General features: G+C 47.3%; 34 non-coding genes across 34 annotated transcripts; all 34 read right to left on the bottom strand.

The window, feature by feature from the left end:
• Nucleotides 1-730: 730 nt before the first annotated feature.
• Nucleotides 731-922, bottom strand: LOC124849574. The gene has a single exon (XR_007030024.1). It is a non-coding gene; the product is annotated as a U2 spliceosomal RNA (small nuclear RNA).
• Nucleotides 923-1,102: 180 nt separating this feature from the next.
• On the bottom strand, nucleotides 1,103-1,216 carry LOC124849535. Its single transcript, XR_007029985.1, has one exon. It is a non-coding gene; the product is annotated as a U5 spliceosomal RNA (small nuclear RNA).
• Nucleotides 1,217-1,857: 641 nt separating this feature from the next.
• LOC124849572 lies at nucleotides 1,858-2,049 on the bottom strand. Its single transcript, XR_007030022.1, has one exon. It is a non-coding gene; the product is annotated as a U2 spliceosomal RNA (small nuclear RNA).
• Nucleotides 2,050-2,229: 180 nt separating this feature from the next.
• Nucleotides 2,230-2,342, bottom strand: LOC124849530. Its single transcript, XR_007029980.1, has one exon. It is a non-coding gene; the product is annotated as a U5 spliceosomal RNA (small nuclear RNA).
• Nucleotides 2,343-2,982: 640 nt separating this feature from the next.
• LOC124849474 lies at nucleotides 2,983-3,175 on the bottom strand. Its single transcript, XR_007029924.1, has one exon. It is a non-coding gene; the product is annotated as a U2 spliceosomal RNA (small nuclear RNA).
• Nucleotides 3,176-3,342: 167 nt separating this feature from the next.
• LOC124849532 lies at nucleotides 3,343-3,455 on the bottom strand. Its single transcript, XR_007029982.1, has one exon. It is a non-coding gene; the product is annotated as a U5 spliceosomal RNA (small nuclear RNA).
• A 642-nt stretch (nucleotides 3,456-4,097) lies between these two features.
• Nucleotides 4,098-4,289, bottom strand: LOC124849471. Its single transcript, XR_007029921.1, has one exon. It is a non-coding gene; the product is annotated as a U2 spliceosomal RNA (small nuclear RNA).
• Nucleotides 4,290-4,469: 180 nt separating this feature from the next.
• LOC124849529 lies at nucleotides 4,470-4,582 on the bottom strand. Its single transcript, XR_007029979.1, has one exon. It is a non-coding gene; the product is annotated as a U5 spliceosomal RNA (small nuclear RNA).
• A 641-nt stretch (nucleotides 4,583-5,223) lies between these two features.
• On the bottom strand, nucleotides 5,224-5,415 carry LOC124849575. Its single transcript, XR_007030025.1, has one exon. It is a non-coding gene; the product is annotated as a U2 spliceosomal RNA (small nuclear RNA).
• A 182-nt stretch (nucleotides 5,416-5,597) lies between these two features.
• Nucleotides 5,598-5,710, bottom strand: LOC124849528. The gene has a single exon (XR_007029978.1). It is a non-coding gene; the product is annotated as a U5 spliceosomal RNA (small nuclear RNA).
• Nucleotides 5,711-6,351: 641 nt separating this feature from the next.
• LOC124849477 lies at nucleotides 6,352-6,535 on the bottom strand. The gene has a single exon (XR_007029927.1). It is a non-coding gene; the product is annotated as a U2 spliceosomal RNA (small nuclear RNA).
• Nucleotides 6,536-6,716: 181 nt separating this feature from the next.
• On the bottom strand, nucleotides 6,717-6,829 carry LOC124849527. The gene has a single exon (XR_007029977.1). It is a non-coding gene; the product is annotated as a U5 spliceosomal RNA (small nuclear RNA).
• A 637-nt stretch (nucleotides 6,830-7,466) lies between these two features.
• Nucleotides 7,467-7,658, bottom strand: LOC124849470. The gene has a single exon (XR_007029920.1). It is a non-coding gene; the product is annotated as a U2 spliceosomal RNA (small nuclear RNA).
• Nucleotides 7,659-7,838: 180 nt separating this feature from the next.
• Nucleotides 7,839-7,951, bottom strand: LOC124849526. Its single transcript, XR_007029976.1, has one exon. It is a non-coding gene; the product is annotated as a U5 spliceosomal RNA (small nuclear RNA).
• A 637-nt stretch (nucleotides 7,952-8,588) lies between these two features.
• On the bottom strand, nucleotides 8,589-8,780 carry LOC124849472. Its single transcript, XR_007029922.1, has one exon. It is a non-coding gene; the product is annotated as a U2 spliceosomal RNA (small nuclear RNA).
• A 180-nt stretch (nucleotides 8,781-8,960) lies between these two features.
• On the bottom strand, nucleotides 8,961-9,073 carry LOC124849524. Its single transcript, XR_007029974.1, has one exon. It is a non-coding gene; the product is annotated as a U5 spliceosomal RNA (small nuclear RNA).
• Nucleotides 9,074-9,713: 640 nt separating this feature from the next.
• Nucleotides 9,714-9,905, bottom strand: LOC124849570. Its single transcript, XR_007030020.1, has one exon. It is a non-coding gene; the product is annotated as a U2 spliceosomal RNA (small nuclear RNA).
• Nucleotides 9,906-10,085: 180 nt separating this feature from the next.
• On the bottom strand, nucleotides 10,086-10,198 carry LOC124849523. The gene has a single exon (XR_007029973.1). It is a non-coding gene; the product is annotated as a U5 spliceosomal RNA (small nuclear RNA).
• A 641-nt stretch (nucleotides 10,199-10,839) lies between these two features.
• On the bottom strand, nucleotides 10,840-11,031 carry LOC124849569. The gene has a single exon (XR_007030019.1). It is a non-coding gene; the product is annotated as a U2 spliceosomal RNA (small nuclear RNA).
• A 181-nt stretch (nucleotides 11,032-11,212) lies between these two features.
• Nucleotides 11,213-11,325, bottom strand: LOC124849522. Its single transcript, XR_007029972.1, has one exon. It is a non-coding gene; the product is annotated as a U5 spliceosomal RNA (small nuclear RNA).
• A 641-nt stretch (nucleotides 11,326-11,966) lies between these two features.
• Nucleotides 11,967-12,158, bottom strand: LOC124849568. Its single transcript, XR_007030018.1, has one exon. It is a non-coding gene; the product is annotated as a U2 spliceosomal RNA (small nuclear RNA).
• A 180-nt stretch (nucleotides 12,159-12,338) lies between these two features.
• Nucleotides 12,339-12,451, bottom strand: LOC124849521. Its single transcript, XR_007029971.1, has one exon. It is a non-coding gene; the product is annotated as a U5 spliceosomal RNA (small nuclear RNA).
• Nucleotides 12,452-13,092: 641 nt separating this feature from the next.
• LOC124849567 lies at nucleotides 13,093-13,284 on the bottom strand. Its single transcript, XR_007030017.1, has one exon. It is a non-coding gene; the product is annotated as a U2 spliceosomal RNA (small nuclear RNA).
• A 180-nt stretch (nucleotides 13,285-13,464) lies between these two features.
• On the bottom strand, nucleotides 13,465-13,577 carry LOC124849520. Its single transcript, XR_007029970.1, has one exon. It is a non-coding gene; the product is annotated as a U5 spliceosomal RNA (small nuclear RNA).
• Nucleotides 13,578-14,218: 641 nt separating this feature from the next.
• On the bottom strand, nucleotides 14,219-14,410 carry LOC124849566. Its single transcript, XR_007030016.1, has one exon. It is a non-coding gene; the product is annotated as a U2 spliceosomal RNA (small nuclear RNA).
• A 181-nt stretch (nucleotides 14,411-14,591) lies between these two features.
• On the bottom strand, nucleotides 14,592-14,704 carry LOC124849519. The gene has a single exon (XR_007029969.1). It is a non-coding gene; the product is annotated as a U5 spliceosomal RNA (small nuclear RNA).
• Nucleotides 14,705-15,345: 641 nt separating this feature from the next.
• LOC124849565 lies at nucleotides 15,346-15,537 on the bottom strand. The gene has a single exon (XR_007030015.1). It is a non-coding gene; the product is annotated as a U2 spliceosomal RNA (small nuclear RNA).
• Nucleotides 15,538-15,718: 181 nt separating this feature from the next.
• Nucleotides 15,719-15,831, bottom strand: LOC124849518. The gene has a single exon (XR_007029968.1). It is a non-coding gene; the product is annotated as a U5 spliceosomal RNA (small nuclear RNA).
• A 641-nt stretch (nucleotides 15,832-16,472) lies between these two features.
• On the bottom strand, nucleotides 16,473-16,664 carry LOC124849564. The gene has a single exon (XR_007030014.1). It is a non-coding gene; the product is annotated as a U2 spliceosomal RNA (small nuclear RNA).
• Nucleotides 16,665-16,845: 181 nt separating this feature from the next.
• Nucleotides 16,846-16,958, bottom strand: LOC124849517. The gene has a single exon (XR_007029967.1). It is a non-coding gene; the product is annotated as a U5 spliceosomal RNA (small nuclear RNA).
• A 641-nt stretch (nucleotides 16,959-17,599) lies between these two features.
• Nucleotides 17,600-17,791, bottom strand: LOC124849563. The gene has a single exon (XR_007030013.1). It is a non-coding gene; the product is annotated as a U2 spliceosomal RNA (small nuclear RNA).
• A 181-nt stretch (nucleotides 17,792-17,972) lies between these two features.
• LOC124849516 lies at nucleotides 17,973-18,085 on the bottom strand. Its single transcript, XR_007029966.1, has one exon. It is a non-coding gene; the product is annotated as a U5 spliceosomal RNA (small nuclear RNA).
• A 641-nt stretch (nucleotides 18,086-18,726) lies between these two features.
• LOC124849562 lies at nucleotides 18,727-18,918 on the bottom strand. The gene has a single exon (XR_007030012.1). It is a non-coding gene; the product is annotated as a U2 spliceosomal RNA (small nuclear RNA).
• Nucleotides 18,919-19,098: 180 nt separating this feature from the next.
• On the bottom strand, nucleotides 19,099-19,211 carry LOC124849515. Its single transcript, XR_007029965.1, has one exon. It is a non-coding gene; the product is annotated as a U5 spliceosomal RNA (small nuclear RNA).
• Between the last annotated feature and the right edge of the window lie 179 nt (nucleotides 19,212-19,390).

Raw genomic sequence — 19,390 nt, 5'->3', positions numbered from 1 at the left:
AGCTCGCTGTACAGCCTCCTGTACTCGACATCTATGGGCGTCGCGTCTTCGAGTGCCGAGGATTCAGCGTCCCCCTCCCTGACTCTCTTTCGCCTCGGGAAACCTATGCGGCCCTCTCTCCCCCCTCTTCGTAACAGCTATTGTCCTCGCGGTCTCCTCCTCCTCCTCCTCAAACTTCCTCCGGGAGCGTTCCGTAGCAAGCTTTGATGGGGCTCGCCACGAAGAACAGTTCGGTGTTCATAGGTGTATTTATTGCCGTCTGCCTCGACTGCTGCAGTTCACTTTTTCACCTGTCTCGGCAATACATGCCTGAACCGCTTACAATTGGTTGAAAATGCTGTTGCCGAGCGTCTGAGCAAGTCTACCCGGAAGGTCTTGCTTAAAACCAATTCTCGTTTGTTGACCCTGGCTCCCAATCAAATTCAGAATCCTTTACAAGCTTCTTGGGATTATGTTCAGAGCCTATAGTAAAGAGCCAGTACAGCCATATAATCCAGTAGTAAGCAATTTTGAGGAGCCCTGTTTAGGGTTTGTAGGTTGTTTTGGTTTGTTTGTTGTGAATCAGTTTATGAACTCTGCTCTTGAAAACCACCGTACAATGAAAATGCACTGACTTTCTGAACCAAAATCCTGACATTTTCATGCATCCCGCAAAAGTTCTTAGGCCTATGGAGATCTTCACAAAATAACTCCATATGTTTGTCAGAGCTTGGTTTTTCACAAGGCAAGAGTAGGGTGCACCGTTCCCAGCGGCACTGCAATGCAGGGTCGATGCGTGGAGTGAACGGAGCAAGCCCCATGTTTCAACTCCTGTTGCTAAAAATCGGTTTAATATGTTATCCCCATATAGGGGACATATCAGATATTAAACTGATAAGAACAGATACTACACTTGATCATAGCCAAAAGGCCGAGAAGCGATGACGCCCATGTTTTCAAAGTGCAAGTCAAGCTCTCGGCACAAATCGCACTCGTCGTGGTGCCCTGTTTTGAGTGCGCTCAACAATGGCCGCTGCTTAGCACCTCCACCCAAGCTCTCGCTGGTGGACCCCCCCCTACTTGATGTAGACAGCTCTTTGACTTTTCACAAACTCATAGGGCTCGGCCATTCGGCAAAGCCTGCCAAAAATATCTTAAACTCATGGCTGTTCCTCTCCACGGAAGTCTTTAGTAAAAGGCGAAAGACTTGTGCGTTATGAAGAGAAAACCAGAGTCAGGACAGCCCCCTCCCCGAGCGCCTCCCGACCAGCCTATCCGTCACACTCACTACCTCCGCGGTGCGCCTCTCTCTGCTTGCCGCATGCGGAATCCCAGCATGCATCCATCTGCCAATCAGCATTATAACATAGCTGAGATGGAGATGCTCATAGGTGTATTTATTGCCGTCTGCCTCGACTGCTGCAGTTCACTTTTTCACCTGTCTCGGCAATACATGCCTGAACCGCTTACAATTGGTTGAAAATGCTGTTGCCGAGCGTCTGAGCAAGTCTACCCGGAAGGTCTTGCTTAAAACCAATTCTCGTTTGTTGACCCTGGCTCCCAATCAAATTCAGAATCCTTTACAAGCTTCTTGGGATTATGTTCAGAGCCTATAGTAAAGAGCCAGTACAGCCATATAATCCAGTAGTAAGCAATTTTGAGGAGCCCTGTTTAGGGTTTGTAGGTTGTTTTGGTTTGTTTGTTGTGAATCAGTTTATGAACTCTGCTCTTGAAAACCACAGGACAATGAAAGTGCACTGACTTTCTGAACCAAAGTCCTGACATTTTCATGCATCCCGCAAAAGTTCTTAGGCCTATGGAGATCTTCACAAAATAACTCCATATGTTTGTCAGACCTTGGTTTTTCACAAGGCAAGAGTAGGGTGCACCGTTCCCAGCGGCACTGCAATGCAGGGTCGATGCGTGGAGTGAACGGAGCAAGCCCCATGTTTCAACTCCTGTTGCTAAAAATCGGTTTAATATGTTATCCCCATATAGGGGACATATCAGATATTAAACTGATAAGAACAGATACTACACTTGATCTTAGCCAAAAGGCCGAGAAGCGATGACGCCCATGTTTTCAAAGTGCAAGTCAAGCTCTCGGCACAAATCGCACTCGTCGTGGTGCCCTGTTTTGAGTGCGCTCAACAATGGCCGCTGCTTAGCACCTCCACCCAAGCTCTCGCTGGTGGACTCCCCCCTACTTGATGTAGACAGCTCTTTGACTTTTCACAAACTCATAGGGCTCGGCCATTCGGCAAAGCCTGCCAAAAATATCTTAAACTCATGGCTGTTCCTCTCCACGGAAGTCTTTAGTAAAAGGCGAAAGACTTGTGCGTTATGAAGAGAAACCAGAGTCAGCACAGCCCCCTCCCCGAGCACCTCCCGACCACCCTATCCGTCACACTCACTACCTCCGCGGTGCGCCTCTCTCTGCTTGCCGCATGCGGAATCCCAGCATGCATCCATCTGCCAATCAGCATTATAACATAGCTGAGATGGAGATGCTCATAGGTGTATTTATTGCCGTCTGCCTCGACTGCTGCAGTTCACTTTTTCACCTGTCTCGGCAATACATGCCTGAACCGCTTACAATTGTTTGAAAATGCTGTTGCCGAGCGTCTGAGCAAGTCTACCCGGAGGGTCTTGCTTAAAACCAATTCTCGTTTGTTGACCCTGGCTCCCAATCAAATTCAGAATCCTTTACAAGCTTCTTGGGATTATGTTCAGAGCCTATAGTAAAGAGCCAGTACAGCCATATAATCCAGTAGTAAGCAATTTTGAGGAGCCCTGTTTAGGGTTTGTAGGTTGTTTTTGTTTGTTTGTTGTGAATCAGTTTATGAACTCTGCTCTTGAAACCACCGTACAATGAAAATGCACTGACTTTCTGAACCAAAGTCCTGACATTTTCATGCATCCCGCAAAAGTTCTTAGGCCTATGGAGATCTTCACAAAATAACTCCATATGTTTGTCAGAGCTTGGTTTTTCACAAGGCGAGAGTAGGGTGCACCGTTCCCAGCGGCACTGCAATGCAGGGTCAATGCGTGGAGTGAACGGAGCAAGCCCCATGTTTCAACTCCTGTTGCTAAAAATCGGTTTAATATGTTATCCCCATATAGGGGACATATCAGATATTAAACTGATAAGAACAGATACTACACTTGATCTTAGCCAAAAGGCCGAGACATGTTTTCATAGTGCAAGTCAAGCTCTCGGCACAAATCGCACTCGTCGTGGTGCCCTGTTTTGAGTGCACTCAACAATGGCCGCTGCTTAGCATCTCCACCCAAGCTCTCGCTGGTGGACCCCCCCCTACTTGATGTAGACAGCTCTTTGACTTTTCACAAACTCATAGGGCTCGGCCATTCGGCAAAGCCTGCCAAAAATATCTTAAACTCATGGCTGTTCCTCTCCACGGAAATCTTTAGTAAAAGGCGAAAGACTTGTGCGTTATGAAGAGAAACCAGAGTCAGCACAGCCCCCTCCCCGAGCGCCTCCCGACCACTCTATCCGTCACACTCACTACCTCCGCGGTGCACCTCTCTCTGCTTGCCGCATGCGGAATCCCAGCATGCATCCATCTGCCAATCAGCATTATAACATAGCTGAGAAGGAGATGCTCATAGGTGTATTTATTGCCGTCTGCCTCGACTGCTGCAGTTCACTTTTTTCACCTGTCTCGGCAATACATGCCTGAACCGCTTACAATTGGTTGAAAATGCTGTTGCCGAGCGTCTGAGCAAGTCTACCCGGAAGGTCTTGCTTAAAACCAATTCTCGTTTGTTGACCCTGGCTCCCAATCAAATTCAGAATCCTTTACAAGCTTCTTGGGATTATGTTCAGAGCCTATAGTAAAGAGCCAGTACAGCCATATAATCCAGTATTAAGCAATTTTGAGGAGCCCTGTTTAGGGTTTGTAGGTTGTTTTTGTTTGTTTGTTGTGAATCAGTTTATGAACTCTGCTCTTGAAAACCACAGCACAATGAAAATGCACTGACTTTCTGAACCAAAGTCCTGACATTTTCATGCATCCCGCAAAAGTTCTTAGGCCTATGGAGATCTTCACAAAATAACTCCATATGTTTGTCAGAGCTTGGTTTTTCACAAGGCAAGAGTAGGGTGCACCGTTCCCAGCGGCACTGCAATGCAGGGTCGATGCGTGGAGTGAACGGAGCAAGCCCCATGTTTCAACTCCTGTTGCTAAAAATCGGTTTAATATGTTATCCCCATATAGGGGTCATATCAGATATTAAACTGATAAGAACAGATACTACACTTGATCTTAGCCAAAAGGCCGAGAAGCGATGACGCCCATGTTTTCAAAGTGCAAGTCAAGCTCTCGGCACAAATCGCACTCGTCGTGGTGCCCTGTTTTGAGTGCGCTCAACAATGGCCGCTGCTTAGCACCTCCACCCAAGCTCTCGCTGGTGGACCCCCCCCTACTTGATGTAGACAGCTCTTTGACTTTTCACAAACTCATAGGGCTCGGCCATTCGGCAAAGCCTGCCAAAAATATCTTAAACTCATGGCTGTTCCTCTCCACGGAAGTCTTTAGTAAAAGGCGAAAGACTTGTGCGTTATGAAGAGAAACCAGAGTCAGCACAGCCCCCTCCCCGAGCGCCTCCCGACCACCCTATCCGTCACACTCACTACCTCCGCGGTGCGCCTCTCTCTGCTTGCCGCATGCGGAATCCCAGCATGCATCCATCTGCCAATCAGCATTATAACATAGCTGAGATGGAGATGCTCATAGGTGTATTTATTGCCGTCTGCCTCAACTGCTGCAGTTCACTTTTTCACCTGTCTCGGCAGTACATGTCTGAACCGCTTACAATTGGTTGAAAATGCTGTTGCCGAGCGTCTGAGCAAGTCTACCCGGAAGGTCTTGCTTAAAACAAATTCTCGATTGTTGACCCTGGCTCCCAATCAAATTCAGAATCCTTTACAAGCTTCTTGGGATTATGTTCAGAGCCTATAGTAAAGAGCCAGTACAGCCATATAATCCAGTATTAAGCAATTTTGAGGAGGCCTGTTTAGGGTTTGTAGGTTGTTTTTGTTTGTTTGTTGTGAATCAGTTTATGAACTCTGCTCTTGAAAACCACCGTACAATGAAAATGCACTGACTTTCTGAACCAAAGTCCTGACATTTTCATGCATCCCGCAAAAGTTCTTAGGCCTATGGAGATCTTCACAAAATAACTCCATATGTTTGTCAGAGCTGGGTTTTTCACAAGGCAAGAGTAGGGTGCACCGTTCCCAGCGGCACTGCAATGCAGGGTCGATGCGTGGAGTGAACGGAGCAAGCCCCATGTTTCAACTCCTGGTGCTAAAAATCGGCTTAATACGTTATCCCCATATAGGGGACATATCAGATATTAAACTGATAAGAACAGATACTACACTTGATCTTAGCCAAAAGGCCGAGAAGCGATGACGCCCATGTTTTCAAAGTGCAAGTCAAGCTCTCGGCACAAATCGCACTCGTCGTGGTGCCCTGTTTTGAGTGCTCTCAACAATGGCCGCTGCTTAGCACCTCCACCCAAGCTCTCGCTGGTGGACCCCCCCCCCTACTTGATGTAGACAGCTCTTTGACTTTTCACAAACTCATAGGGCTCGGCCATTCGGCAAAGCCTGCCAAAAATATCTTAAACTCATGGCTGTTCCTCTCCACGGAAGTCTTTAGTAAAAGGCGAAAGACTTGTGCGTTATGAAGAGAAACCAGAGTCAGCACAGCCCCCTCCCCGAGCGCCTCCCGACCACCCTATCCGTCACACTCACTACCTCCGCGGTGCGCCTCTCTCGGCTTGCCGCATGCGGAATCCCAGCATGCATCCATCTGCCAATCAGCATTATAACATAGCTGAGATGGAGATGCTCATAGATGTATTTATTGCCGTCTGCCTCGACTGCTGCAGTTCACTTTTTCACCTGTCTCGGCAATACATGCCTGAACCGCTTACAATTGGTTGAAAATGCTGTTGCCGAGCGTCTGAGCAAGTCTACCCGGAAGGTCTTGCTTAAAACCAATTCTCGATTGTTGACCCTGGCTCCCAATCAAATTCAGAATCCTTTACAAGCTTCTTGGGATTATGTTCAGAGCCTATAGTAAAGAGCCAGTACAGCCATATAATCCAGTATTAAGCAATTTTGAGGAGCCCTGTTTAGGGTTTGTAGGTTGTTTTTGTTTGTTTGTTGTGAATCAGTTTATGAACTCTGCTCTTGAAAACCACAGCACAATGAAAATGCACTGACTTTCTGAACCAAAGTCCTGACATTTTCATGCATCCCGCAAAAGTTCTTAGGCCTATGGAGATCTTCACAAAATAACTCAATATGTTTGTCAGAGCTTGGTTTTTCACAAGGCAAGAGTAGGGTGCACCGTTCCCAGCGGCACTGGGTCGATGCGTGGAGTGAACGGAGCAAGCCCCATGTTTCAACTCCTGTTGCTAAAAATCGGTTTAATATGTTATCCCCATATAGGGGTCATATCAGATATTAAACTGATAAGAACAGATACTACACTTGATCTTAGCCAAAAGGCCGAGAAGCGATGACGCCCATGTTTTCAAAGTGCAAGTCAAGCTCTCGGCACAAATCGCACTCGTCGTGGTGCCCTGTTTTGAGTGCGCTCAACAATGGCCGCTGCTTAGCACCTCCACCCAAGCTCTCGCTGGTGGACCCCCCCCCTACTTGATGTAGACAGCTCTTTGACTTTTCACAAACTCATAGGGCTCGGCCATTCGGCAAAGCCTGCCAAAAATATCTTAAACTCATGGCTGTTCCTCTCCACGGAAGTCTTTAGTAAAAGGCGAAAGACTTGTGCGTTATGAAGAGAAACCAGAGTCAGCACAGCCCCCTCCCCGAGCGCCTCCCGACCACCCTATCCGTCACACTCACTACCTCCGCGGTGCGCCTCTCTCTGCTTGCCGCATGCGGAATCCCAGCATGCATCCATCTGCCAATCAGCATTATAACATAGCTGAGATGGAGATGCTCATAGGTGTATTTATTGCCGTCTGCCTCAACTGCTGCAGTTCACTTTTTCACCTGTCTCGGCAATACATGTCTGAACCGCTTACAATTGGTTGAAAATGCTGTTGCCGAGCGTCTGAGCAAGTCTACCCGGAAGGTCTTGCTTAAAACCAATTCTCGATTGTTGACCCTGGCTCCCAATCAAATTCAGAATCCTTTACAAGCTTCTTGGGATTATGTTCAGAGCCTATAGTAAAGAGCCAGTACAGCCATATAATCCAGTATTAAGCAATTTTGAGGAGGCCTGTTTAGGGTTTGTAGGTTGTTTTTGTTTGTTGTGAATCAGTTTATGAACTCTGCTCTTGAAAACCACCGTACAATGAAAATGCACTGACTTTCTGAACCAAAGTCCTGACATTTTCATGCATCCCGCAAAAGTTCTTAGGCCTATGGAGATCTTCACAAAATAACTCCATATGTTTGTCAGAGCTTGGTTTTTCACAAGGCAAGAGTAGGGTGCACCGTTCCCAGCGGCACTGCAATGCAGGGTCGATGCGTGGAGTGAACGGAGCAAGCCCCATGTTTCAACTCCTGTTGCTAAAAATCGGTTTAATATGTTATCCCCATATAGGGGTCATATCAGATATTAAACTGATAAGAACAGATACTACACTTGATCTTAGCCAAAAGGCCGAGAAGCGATGACGCCCATGTTTTCAAAGTGCAAGTCAAGCTCTCGGCACAAATCGCACTCGTCGTGGTGCCCTGTTTTGAGTGCGCTCAACAATGGCCGCTGCTTAGCACCTCCACCCAAGCTCTCGCTGGTGGACCCCCCCCTACTTGATGTAGACAGCTCTTTGACTTTTCACAAACTCATAGGGCTCGGCCATTCGGCAAAGCCTGCCAAAAATATCTTAAACTCATGGCTGTTCCTCTCCACGGAAGTCTTTAGTAAAAGGCGAAAGACTTGTGCGTTATGAAGAGAAACCAGAGTCAGCACAGCCCCCTCCCCGAGCGCCTCCCGACCACCCTATCCGTCACACTCACTACCTCCGCGGTGCGCCTCTCTCTGCTTGCCGCATGCGGAATCCCAGCATGCATCCATCTGCCAATCAGCATTATAACATAGCTGAGATGGAGATGCTCATAGGTGTATTTATTGCCGTCTGCCTCAACTGCTGCAGTTCACTTTTTCACCTGTCTCGGCAGTACATGTCTGAACCGCTTACAATTGGTTGAAAATGCTGTTGCCGAGCGTCTGAGCAAGTCTACCCGGAAGGTCTTGCTTAAAACAAATTCTCGATTGTTGACCCTGGCTCCCAATCAAATTCAGAATCCTTTACAAGCTTCTTGGGATTATGTTCAGAGCCTATAGTAAAGAGCCAGTACAGCCATATAATCCAGTATTAAGCAATTTTGAGGAGGCCTGTTTAGGGTTTGTAGGTTGTTTTTGTTTGTTGTGAATCAGTTTATGAACTCTGCTCTTGAAAACCACCGTACAATGAAAATGCACTGACTTTCTGAACCAAAGTCCTGACATTTTCATGCATCCCGCAAAAGTTCTTAGGCCTATGGAGATCTTCACAAAATAACTCCATATGTTTGTCAGAGCTTGGTTTTTCACCAGGCAAGAGTAGGGTGCACCGTTCCCAGCGGCACTGCAATGCAGGGTCGATGCGTGGAGTGAACGGAGCAAGCCCCATGTTTCAACTCCTGTTGCTAAAAATCGGTTTAATATGTTATCCCTATGTAGGGGACATATCAGATATTAAACTGATAAGAACAGATACTACACTTGATCTTAGCCAAAAGGCCGAGAAGCGATGACGCCCATGTTTTCAAAGTGCAAGTCAAGCTCTCGGCACAAATCGCACTCGTCGTGGTTCCCTGTTTTGAGTGCTCTCAACAATGGCCGCTGCTTAGCACCTCCACCCAAGCTCTCGCTGGTGGACCCCCCCCTACTTGATGTAGACAGCTCTTTGACTTTTCACAAACTCATAGGGCTCGGCCATTCGGCAAAGCCTGCCAAAAATATCTTAAACTCATGGCTGTTCCTCTCCACGGAAGTCTTTAGTAAAAGGCGAAAGACTTGTGCGTTATGAAGAGAAACCAGAGTCAGCACAGACCCCTCCCCGAGCGCCTCCCGACCAACCTATCCGTCACACTCACTACCTCCGCGGTGCGCCTCTCTCGGCTAATGCATGCGGAATCCCAGCATGCATCCATCTGCCAATCAGCATTATAACATAGCTGAGATGGAGATGCTCATAGGTGCATTTATTGCCGTCTGCCTCGACTGCTGCAGTTCACTTTTTCACCTGTCTCGGCAATACATGCCTGAACCGCTTACAATTGGTTGAAAATGCTGTTGCCGAGCGTCTGAGCAAGTCTACCCGGAAGGTCTTGCTTAAAACCAATTCTCGTTTGTTGACCCTGGCTCCCAATCAAATTCAGAATCCTTTACAAGCTTCTTGGGATTATGTTCAGAGCCTATAGTAAAGAGCCAGTACAGCCATATAATCCAGTATTAAGCAATTTTGAGGAGGCCTGTTTAGGGTTTGTAGGTTGTTTTTGTTTGTTTGTTGTGAATCAGTTTATGAACTCTGCTCTTGAAAACCACAGCACAATGAAAATGCACTGACTTTCTGAACCAAAGTCCTGACATTTTCATGCATCCCGCAAAAGTTCTTAGGCCTATGGAGATCTTCACAAAATAACTCCATATGTTTGTCAGAGCTTGGCTTTTCACAAGGCAAGAGTAGGGTGCACCGTTCCCAGCGGCACTGCAATGCAGGGTCGATGCGTGGAGTGAACGGAGCAAGCCCCATGTTTCAACTCCTGTTGCTAAAAATCGGTTTAATATGTTATCCCCATATAGGGGACATATCAGATATTAAACTGATAAGAACAGATACTACACTTGATCTTAGCCAAAAGGCCGAGAAGCGATGACGCCCATGTTTTCAAAGTGCAAGTCAATCTCTCGGCACAAATCGCACTCGTCGTGGTGCCCTGTTTTGAGTGCGCTCAACAATGGCCGCTGCTTAGCACCTCCACCCAAGCTCTCGCTGGTGGACCCCCCCCTACTTGATGTAGACAGCTCTTTGACTTTTCACAAACTCATAGGGCTCGGCCATTCGGCAAAGCCTGCCAAAAATATCTTAAACTCATGGCTGTTCCTCTCCACGGAAGTCTTTAGTAAAAGGCGAAAGACTTGTGCGTTATGAAGAGAAACCAGAGTCAGCACAGCCCCCTCCCCGAGCGCCTCCCGACCAGCCTATCCGTCACACTCACTACCTCCGCGGTGCGCCTCTCTCTGCTTGCCGCATGCGGAATCCCAGCATGCATCCATCTGCCAATCAGCATTATAACATAGCTGAGATGGAGATGCTCATAGGTGTATTTATTGCCGTCTGCCTCGACTGCTGCAGTTCACTTTTTCACCTGTCTCGGCAATACATGCCTGAACCGCTTACAATTGGTTGAAAATGCTGTTGCCGAGCGTCTGAGCAAGTCTACCCGGAAGGTCTTGCTTAAAACCAATTCTCGTTTGTTGACCCTGGCTCCCAATCAAATTCAGAATCCTTTACAAGCTTCTTGGGATTATGTTCAGAGCCTATAGTAAAGAGCCAGTACAGCCATATAATCCAGTATTAAGCAATTTTGAGGAGGCCTGTTTAGGGTTTGTAGGTTGTTTTTGTTTGTTTGTTGTGAATCAGTTTATGAACTCTGCTCTTGAAAACCACAGCACAATGAAAATGCACTGACTTTCTGAACCAAAGTCCTGACATTTTCATGCATCCCGCAAAAGTTCTTAGGCCTATGGAGATCTTCACAAAATAACTCCATATGTTTGTCAGAGCTTGGTTTTTCACAAGGCAAGAGTAGGGTGCACCGTTCCCAGCGGCACTGCAATGCAGGGTCGATGCGTGGAGTGAACGGAGCAAGCCCCATGTTTCAACTCCTGTTGCTAAAAATCGGTTTAATATGTTATCCCCATATAGGGGACATATCAGATATTAAACTGATAAGAACAGATACTACACTTGATCTTAGCCAAAAGGCCGAGAAGCGATGACGCCCATGTTTTCAAAGTGCAAGTCAAGCTCTCGGCACAAATCGCACTCGTCGTGGTTCCCTGTTTTGAGTGCTCTCAACAATGGCCGCTGCTTAGCACCTCCACCCAAGCTCTCGCTGGTGGACCCCCCCCCTACTTGATGTAGACAGCTCTTTGACTTTTCACAAACTCATAGGGCTCGGCCATTCGGCAAAGCCTGCCAAAAATATCTTAAACTCATGGCTGTTCCTCTCCACGGAAGTCTTTAGTAAAAGGCGAAAGACTTGTGCGTTATGAAGAGAAACCAGAGTCAGCACAGCCCCCTCCCCGAGCGCCTCCCGACCAGCCTATCCGTCACACTCACTACCTCCGCGGTGCGCCTCTCTCTGCTTGCCGCATGCGGAATCCCAGCATGCATCCATCTGCCAATCAGCATTATAACATAGCTGAGATGGAGATGCTCATAGGTGTATTTATTGCCGTCTGCCTCGACTGCTGCAGTTCACTTTTTCACCTGTCTCGGCAATACATGCCTGAACCGCTTACAATTGGTTGAAAATGCTGTTGCCGAGCGTCTGAGCAAGTCTACCCGGAAGGTCTTGCTTAAAACCAATTCTCGTTTGTTGACCCTGGCTCCCAATCAAATTCAGAATCCTTTACAAGCTTCTTGGGATTATGTTCAGAGCCTATAGTAAAGAGCCAGTACAGCCATATAATCCAGTATTAAGCAATTTTGAGGAGGCCTGTTTAGGGTTTGTAGGTTGTTTTTGTTTGTTTGTTGTGAATCAGTTTATGAACTCTGCTCTTGAAAACCACCGTACAATGAAAATGCACTGACTTTCTGAACCAAAGTCCTGACATTTTCATGCATCCCGCAAAAGTTCTTAGGCCTATGGAGATCTTCACAAAATAACTCCATATGTTTGTCAGAGCTTGGTTTTTCACAAGGCAAGAGTAGGGTGCACCGTTCCCAGCGGCACTGCAATGCAGGGTCGATGCGTGGAGTGAACGGAGCAAGCCCCATGTTTCAACTCCTGTTGCTAAAAATCGGTTTAATATGTTATCCCCATATAGGGGACATATCAGATATTAAACTGATAAGAACAGATACTACACTTGATCTTAGCCAAAAGGCCGAGAAGCGATGACGCCCATGTTTTCAAAGTGCAAGTCAAGCTCTCGGCACAAATCGCACTCGTCGTGGTGCCCTGTTTTGAGTGCGCTCAACAATGGCCGCTGCTTAGCACCTCCACCCAAGCTCTCGCTGGTGGACCCCCCCCTACTTGATGTAGACAGCTCTTTGACTTTTCACAAACTCATAGGGCTCGGCCATTCGGCAAAGCCTGCCAAAAATATCTTAAACTCATGGCTGTTCCTCTCCACGGAAGTCTTTAGTAAAAGGCGAAAGACTTGTGCGTTATGAAGAGAAACCAGAGTCAGCACAGCCCCCTCCCCGAGCGCCTCCCGACCAGCCTATCCGTCACACTCACTACCTCCGCGGTGCGCCTCTCTCGGCTTGCCGCATGCGGAATCCCAGCATGCATCCATCTGCCAATCAGCATTATAACATAGCTGAGATGGAGATGCTCATAGGTGTATTTATTGCCGTCTGCCTCGACTGCTGCAGTTCACTTTTTCACCTGTCTCGGCAATACATGCCTGAACCGCTTACAATTGGTTGAAAATGCTGTTGCCGAGCGTCTGAGCAAGTCTACCCGGAAGGTCTTGCTTAAAACCAATTCTCGTTTGTTGACCCTGGCTCCCAATCAAATTCAGAATCCTTTACAAGCTTCTTGGGATTATGTTCAGAGCCTATAGTAAAGAGCCAGTACAGCCATATAATCCAGTATTAAGCAATTTTGAGGAGGCCTGTTTAGGGTTTGTAGGTTGTTTTTGTTTGTTTGTTGTGAATCAGTTTATGAACTCTGCTCTTGAAAACCACCGTACAATGAAAATGCACTGACTTTCTGAACCAAAGTCCTGACATTTTCATGCATCCCGCAAAAGTTCTTAGGCCTATGGAGATCTTCACAAAATAACTCCATATGTTTGTCAGAGCTTGGTTTTTCACAAGGCAAGAGTAGGGTGCACCGTTCCCAGCGGCACTGCAATGCAGGGTCGATGCGTGGAGTGAACGGAGCAAGCCCCATGTTTCAACTCCTGTTGCTAAAAATCGGTTTAATATGTTATCCCCATATAGGGGACATATCAGATATTAAACTGATAAGAACAGATACTACACTTGATCTTAGCCAAAAGGCCGAGAAGCGATGACGCCCATGTTTTCAAAGTGCAAGTCAAGCTCTCGGCACAAATCGCACTCGTCGTGGTGCCCTGTTTTGAGTGCGCTCAACAATGGCCGCTGCTTAGCACCTCCACCCAAGCTCTCGCTGGTGGACCCCCCCCTACTTGATGTAGACAGCTCTTTGACTTTTCACAAACTCATAGGGCTCGGCCATTCGGCAAAGCCTGCCAAAAATATCTTAAACTCATGGCTGTTCCTCTCCACGGAAGTCTTTAGTAAAAGGCGAAAGACTTGTGCGTTATGAAGAGAAACCAGAGTCAGCACAGCCCCCTCCCCGAGCGCCTCCCGACCACCCTATCCGTCACACTCACTACCTCCGCGGTGCGCCTCTCTCGGCTTGCCGCATGCGGAATCCCAGCATGCATCCATCTGCCAATCAGCATTATAACATAGCTGAGATGGAGATGCTCATAGGTGTATTTATTGCCGTCTGCCTCGACTGCTGCAGTTCACTTTTTCACCTGTCTCGGCAATACATGCCTGAACCGCTTACAATTGGTTGAAAATGCTGTTGCCGAGCGTCTGAGCAAGTCTACCCGGAAGGTCTTGCTTAAAACCAATTCTCGTTTGTTGACCCTGGCTCCCAATCAAATTCAGAATCCTTTACAAGCTTCTTGGGATTATGTTCAGAGCCTATAGTAAAGAGCCAGTACAGCCATATAATCCAGTATTAAGCAATTTTGAGGAGCCCTGTTTAGGGTTTGTAGGTTGTTTTTGTTTGTTTGTTGTGAATCAGTTTATGAACTCTGCTCTTGAAAACCACAGCACAATGAAAATGCACTGACTTTCTGAACCAAAGTCCTGACATTTTCATGCATCCCGCAAAAGTTCTTAGGCCTATGGAGATCTTCACAAAATAACTCCATATGTTTGTCAGAGCTTGGTTTTTCACAAGGCAAGAGTAGGGTGCACCGTTCCCAGCGGCACTGCAATGCAGGGTCGATGCGTGGAGTGAACGGAGCAAGCCCCATGTTTCAACTCCTGTTGCTAAAAATCGGTTTAATATGTTATCCCCATATAGGGGACATATCAGATATTAAACTGATAAGAACAGATACTACACTTGATCTTAGCCAAAAGGCCGAGAAGCGATGACGCCCATGTTTTCAAAGTGCAAGTCAAGCTCTCGGCACAAATCGCACTCGTCGTGGTTCCCTGTTTTGAGTGCTCTCAACAATGGCCGCTGCTTAGCACCTCCACCCAAGCTCTCGCTGGTGGACCCCCCCCCTACTTGATGTAGACAGCTCTTTGACTTTTCACAAACTCATAGGGCTCGGCCATTCGGCAAAGCCTGCCAAAAATATCTTAAACTCATGGCTGTTCCTCTCCACGGAAGTCTTTAGTAAAAGGCGAAAGACTTGTGCGTTATGAAGAGAAACCAGAGTCAGCACAGCCCCCTCCCCGAGCGCCTCCCGACCAGCCTATCCGTCACACTCACTACCTCCGCGGTGCGCCTCTCTCTGCTTGCCGCATGCGGAATCCCAGCATGCATCCATCTGCCAATCAGCATTATAACATAGCTGAGATGGAGATGCTCATAGGTGTATTTATTGCCGTCTGCCTCGACTGCTGCAGTTCACTTTTTCACCTGTCTCGGCAATACATGCCTGAACCGCTTACAATTGGTTGAAAATGCTGTTGCCGAGCGTCTGAGCAAGTCTACCCGGAAGGTCTTGCTTAAAACCAATTCTCGTTTGTTGACCCTGGCTCCCAATCAAATTCAGAATCCTTTACAAGCTTCTTGGGATTATGTTCAGAGCCTATAGTAAAGAGCCAGTACAGCCATATAATCCAGTATTAAGCAATTTTGAGGAGCCCTGTTTAGGGTTTGTAGGTTGTTTTTGTTTGTTTGTTGTGAATCAGTTTATGAACTCTGCTCTTGAAAACCACAGCACAATGAAAATGCACTGACTTTCTGAACCAAAGTCCTGACATTTTCATGCATCCCGCAAAAGTTCTTAGGCCTATGGAGATCTTCACAAAATAACTCCATATGTTTGTCAGAGCTTGGTTTTTCACAAGGCAAGAGTAGGGTGCACCGTTCCCAGCGGCACTGCAATGCAGGGTCGATGCGTGGAGTGAACGGAGCAAGCCCCATGTTTCAACTCCTGTTGCTAAAAATCGGTTTAATATGTTATCCCCATATAGGGGACATATCAGATATTAAACTGATAAGAACAGATACTACACTTGATCTTAGCCAAAAGGCCGAGAAGCGATGACGCCCATGTTTTCAAAGTGCAAGTCAAGCTCTCGGCACAAATCGCACTCGTCGTGGTTCCCTGTTTTGAGTGCTCTCAACAATGGCCGCTGCTTAGCACCTCCACCCAAGCTCTCGCTGGTGGACCCCCCCCCTACTTGATGTAGACAGCTCTTTGACTTTTCACAAACTCATAGGGCTCGGCCATTCGGCAAAGCCTGCCAAAAATATCTTAAACTCATGGCTGTTCCTCTCCACGGAAGTCTTTAGTAAAAGGCGAAAGACTTGTGCGTTATGAAGAGAAACCAGAGTCAGCACAGCCCCCTCCCCGAGCGCCTCCCGACCAGCCTATCCGTCACACTCACTACCTCCGCGGTGCGCCTCTCTCGGCTTGCCGCATGCGGAATCCCAGCATGCATCCATCTGCCAATCAGCATTATAACATAGCTGAGATGGAGATGCTCATAGGTGTATTTATTGCCGTCTGCCTCGACTGCTGCAGTTCACTTTTTCACCTGTCTCGGCAATACATGCCTGAACCGCTTACAATTGGTTGAAAATGCTGTTGCCGAGCGTCTGAGCAAGTCTACCCGGAAGGTCTTGCTTAAAACCAATTCTCGTTTGTTGACCCTGGCTCCCAATCAAATTCAGAATCCTTTACAAGCTTCTTGGGATTATGTTCAGAGCCTATAGTAAAGAGCCAGTACAGCCATATAATCCAGTATTAAGCAATTTTGAGGAGCCCTGTTTAGGGTTTGTAGGTTGTTTTTGTTTGTTTGTTGTGAATCAGTTTATGAACTCTGCTCTTGAAAACCACAGCACAATGAAAATGCACTGACTTTCTGAACCAAAGTCCTGACATTTTCATGCATCCCGCAAAAGTTCTTAGGCCTATGGAGATCTTCACAAAATAACTCCATATGTTTGTCAGAGCTTGGTTTTTCACAAGGCAAGAGTAGGGTGCACCGTTCCCAGCGGCACTGCAATGCAGGGTCGATGCGTGGAGTGAACGGAGCAAGCCCCATGTTTCAACTCCTGTTGCTAAAAATCGGTTTAATATGTTATCCCCATATAGGGGACATATCAGATATTAAACTGATAAGAACAGATACTACACTTGATCTTAGCCAAAAGGCCGAGAAGCGATGACGCCCATGTTTTCAAAGTGCAAGTCAAGCTCTCGGCACAAATCGCACTCGTCGTGGTTCCCTGTTTTGAGTGCTCTCAACAATGGCCGCTGCTTAGCACCTCCACCCAAGCTCTCGCTGGTGGACCCCCCCCCTACTTGATGTAGACAGCTCTTTGACTTTTCACAAACTCATAGGGCTCGGCCATTCGGCAAAGCCTGCCAAAAATATCTTAAACTCATGGCTGTTCCTCTCCACGGAAGTCTTTAGTAAAAGGCGAAAGACTTGTGCGTTATGAAGAGAAACCAGAGTCAGCACAGCCCCCTCCCCGAGCGCCTCCCGACCAGCCTATCCGTCACACTCACTACCTCCGCGGTGCGCCTCTCTCTGCTTGCCGCATGCGGAATCCCAGCATGCATCCATCTGCCAATCAGCATTATAACATAGCTGAGATGGAGATGCTCATAGGTGTATTTATTGCCGTCTGCCTCGACTGCTGCAGTTCACTTTTTCACCTGTCTCGGCAATACATGCCTGAACCGCTTACAATTGGTTGAAAATGCTGTTGCCGAGCGTCTGAGCAAGTCTACCCGGAAGGTCTTGCTTAAAACCAATTCTCGTTTGTTGACCCTGGCTCCCAATCAAATTCAGAATCCTTTACAAGCTTCTTGGGATTATGTTCAGAGCCTATAGTAAAGAGCCAGTACAGCCATATAATCCAGTATTAAGCAATTTTGAGGAGGCCTGTTTAGGGTTTGTAGGTTGTTTTTGTTTGTTTGTTGTGAATCAGTTTATGAACTCTGCTCTTGAAAACCACCGTACAATGAAAATGCACTGACTTTCTGAACCAAAGTCCTGACATTTTCATGCATCCCGCAAAAGTTCTTAGGCCTATGGAGATCTTCACAAAATAACTCCATATGTTTGTCAGAGCTTGGTTTTTCACAAGGCAAGAGTAGGGTGCACCGTTCCCAGCGGCACTGCAATGCAGGGTCGATGCGTGGAGTGAACGGAGCAAGCCCCATGTTTCAACTCCTGTTGCTAAAAATCGGTTTAATATGTTATCCCCATATAGGGGACATATCAGATATTAAACTGATAAGAACAGATACTACACTTGATCTTAGCCAAAAGGCCGAGAAGCGATGACGCCCATGTTTTCAAAGTGCAAGTCAAGCTCTCGGCACAAATCGCACTCGTCGTGGTTCCCTGTTTTGAGTGCGCTCAACAATGGCCGCTGCTTAGCACCTCCACCCAAGCTCTCGCTGGTGGACCCCCCCCCTACTTGATGTAGACAGCTCTTTGACTTTTCACAAACTCATAGGGCTCGGCCATTCGGCAAAGCCTGCCAAAAATATCTTAAACTCATGGCTGTTCCTCTCCACGGAAGTCTTTAGTAAAAGGCGAAAGACTTGTGCGTTATGAAGAGAAACCAGAGTCAGCACAGCCCCCTCCCCGAGCGCCTCCCGACCACCCTATCCGTCACACTCACTACCTCCGCGGTGCGCCTCTCTCTGCTTGCCGCATGCGGAATCCCAGCATGCATCCATCTGCCAATCAGCATTATAACATAGCTGAGATGGAGATGCTCATAGGTGTATTTATTGCCGTCTGCCTCGACTGCTGCAGTTCACTTTTTCACCTGTCTCGGCAATACATGCCTGAACCGCTTACAATTGGTTGAAAATGCTGTTGCCGAGCGTCTGAGCAAGTCTACCCGGAAGGTCTTGCTTAAAACCAATTCTCGTTTGTTGACCCTGGCTCCCAATCAAATTCAGAATCCTTTACAAGCTTCTTGGGATTATGTTCAGAGCCTATAGTAAAGAGCCAGTACAGCCATATAATCCAGTATTAAGCAATTTTGAGGAGGCCTGTTTAGGGTTTGTAGGTTGTTTTTGTTTGTTTGTTGTGAATCAGTTTATGAACTCTGCTCTTGAAAACCACCGTACAATGAAAATGCACTGACTTTCTGAACCAAAGTCCTGACATTTTCATGCATCCCGCAAAAGTTCTTAGGCCTATGGAGATCTTCACAAAATAACTCCATATGTTTGTCAGAGCTTGGTTTTTCACAAGGCAAGAGTAGGGTGCACCGTTCCCAGCGGCACTGCAATGCAGGGTCGATGCGTGGAGTGAACGGAGCAAGCCCCATGTTTCAACTCCTGTTGCTAAAAATCGGTTTAATATGTTATCCCCATATAGGGGACATATCAGATATTAAACTGATAAGAACAGATACTACACTTGATCTTAGCCAAAAGGCCGAGAAGCGATGACGCCCATGTTTTCAAAGTGCAAGTCAAGCTCTCGGCACAAATCGCACTCGTCGTGGTGCCCTGTTTTGAGTGCGCTCAACAATGGCCGCTGCTTAGCACCTCCACCCAAGCTCTCGCTGGTGGACCCCCCCCTACTTGATGTAGACAGCTCTTTGACTTTTCACAAACTCATAGGGCTCGGCCATTCGGCAAAGCCTGCCAAAAATATCTTAAACTCATGGCTGTTCCTCTCCACGGAAGTCTTTAGTAAAAGGCGAAAGACTTGTGCGTTATGAAGAGAAACCAGAGTCAGCACAGCCCCCTCCCCGAGCGCCTCCCGACCACCCTATCCGTCACACTCACTACCTCCGCGGTGCGCCTCTCTCGGCTTGCCGCATGCGGAATCCCAGCATGCATCCATCTGCCAATCAGCATTATAACATAGCTGAGATGGAGATGCTCATAGGTGTATTTATTGCCGTCTGCCTCGA

Source organism: Scophthalmus maximus, chromosome 17 (genome assembly GCF_022379125.1).
Source record: "Scophthalmus maximus strain ysfricsl-2021 chromosome 17, ASM2237912v1, whole genome shotgun sequence".
Lineage (NCBI taxonomy): Eukaryota > Metazoa > Chordata > Actinopteri > Pleuronectiformes > Scophthalmidae > Scophthalmus > Scophthalmus maximus.
The sequence above is the reverse complement of the archived record's forward strand: the minus strand, read 5'-3'. Positions and strand labels throughout refer to the sequence as shown.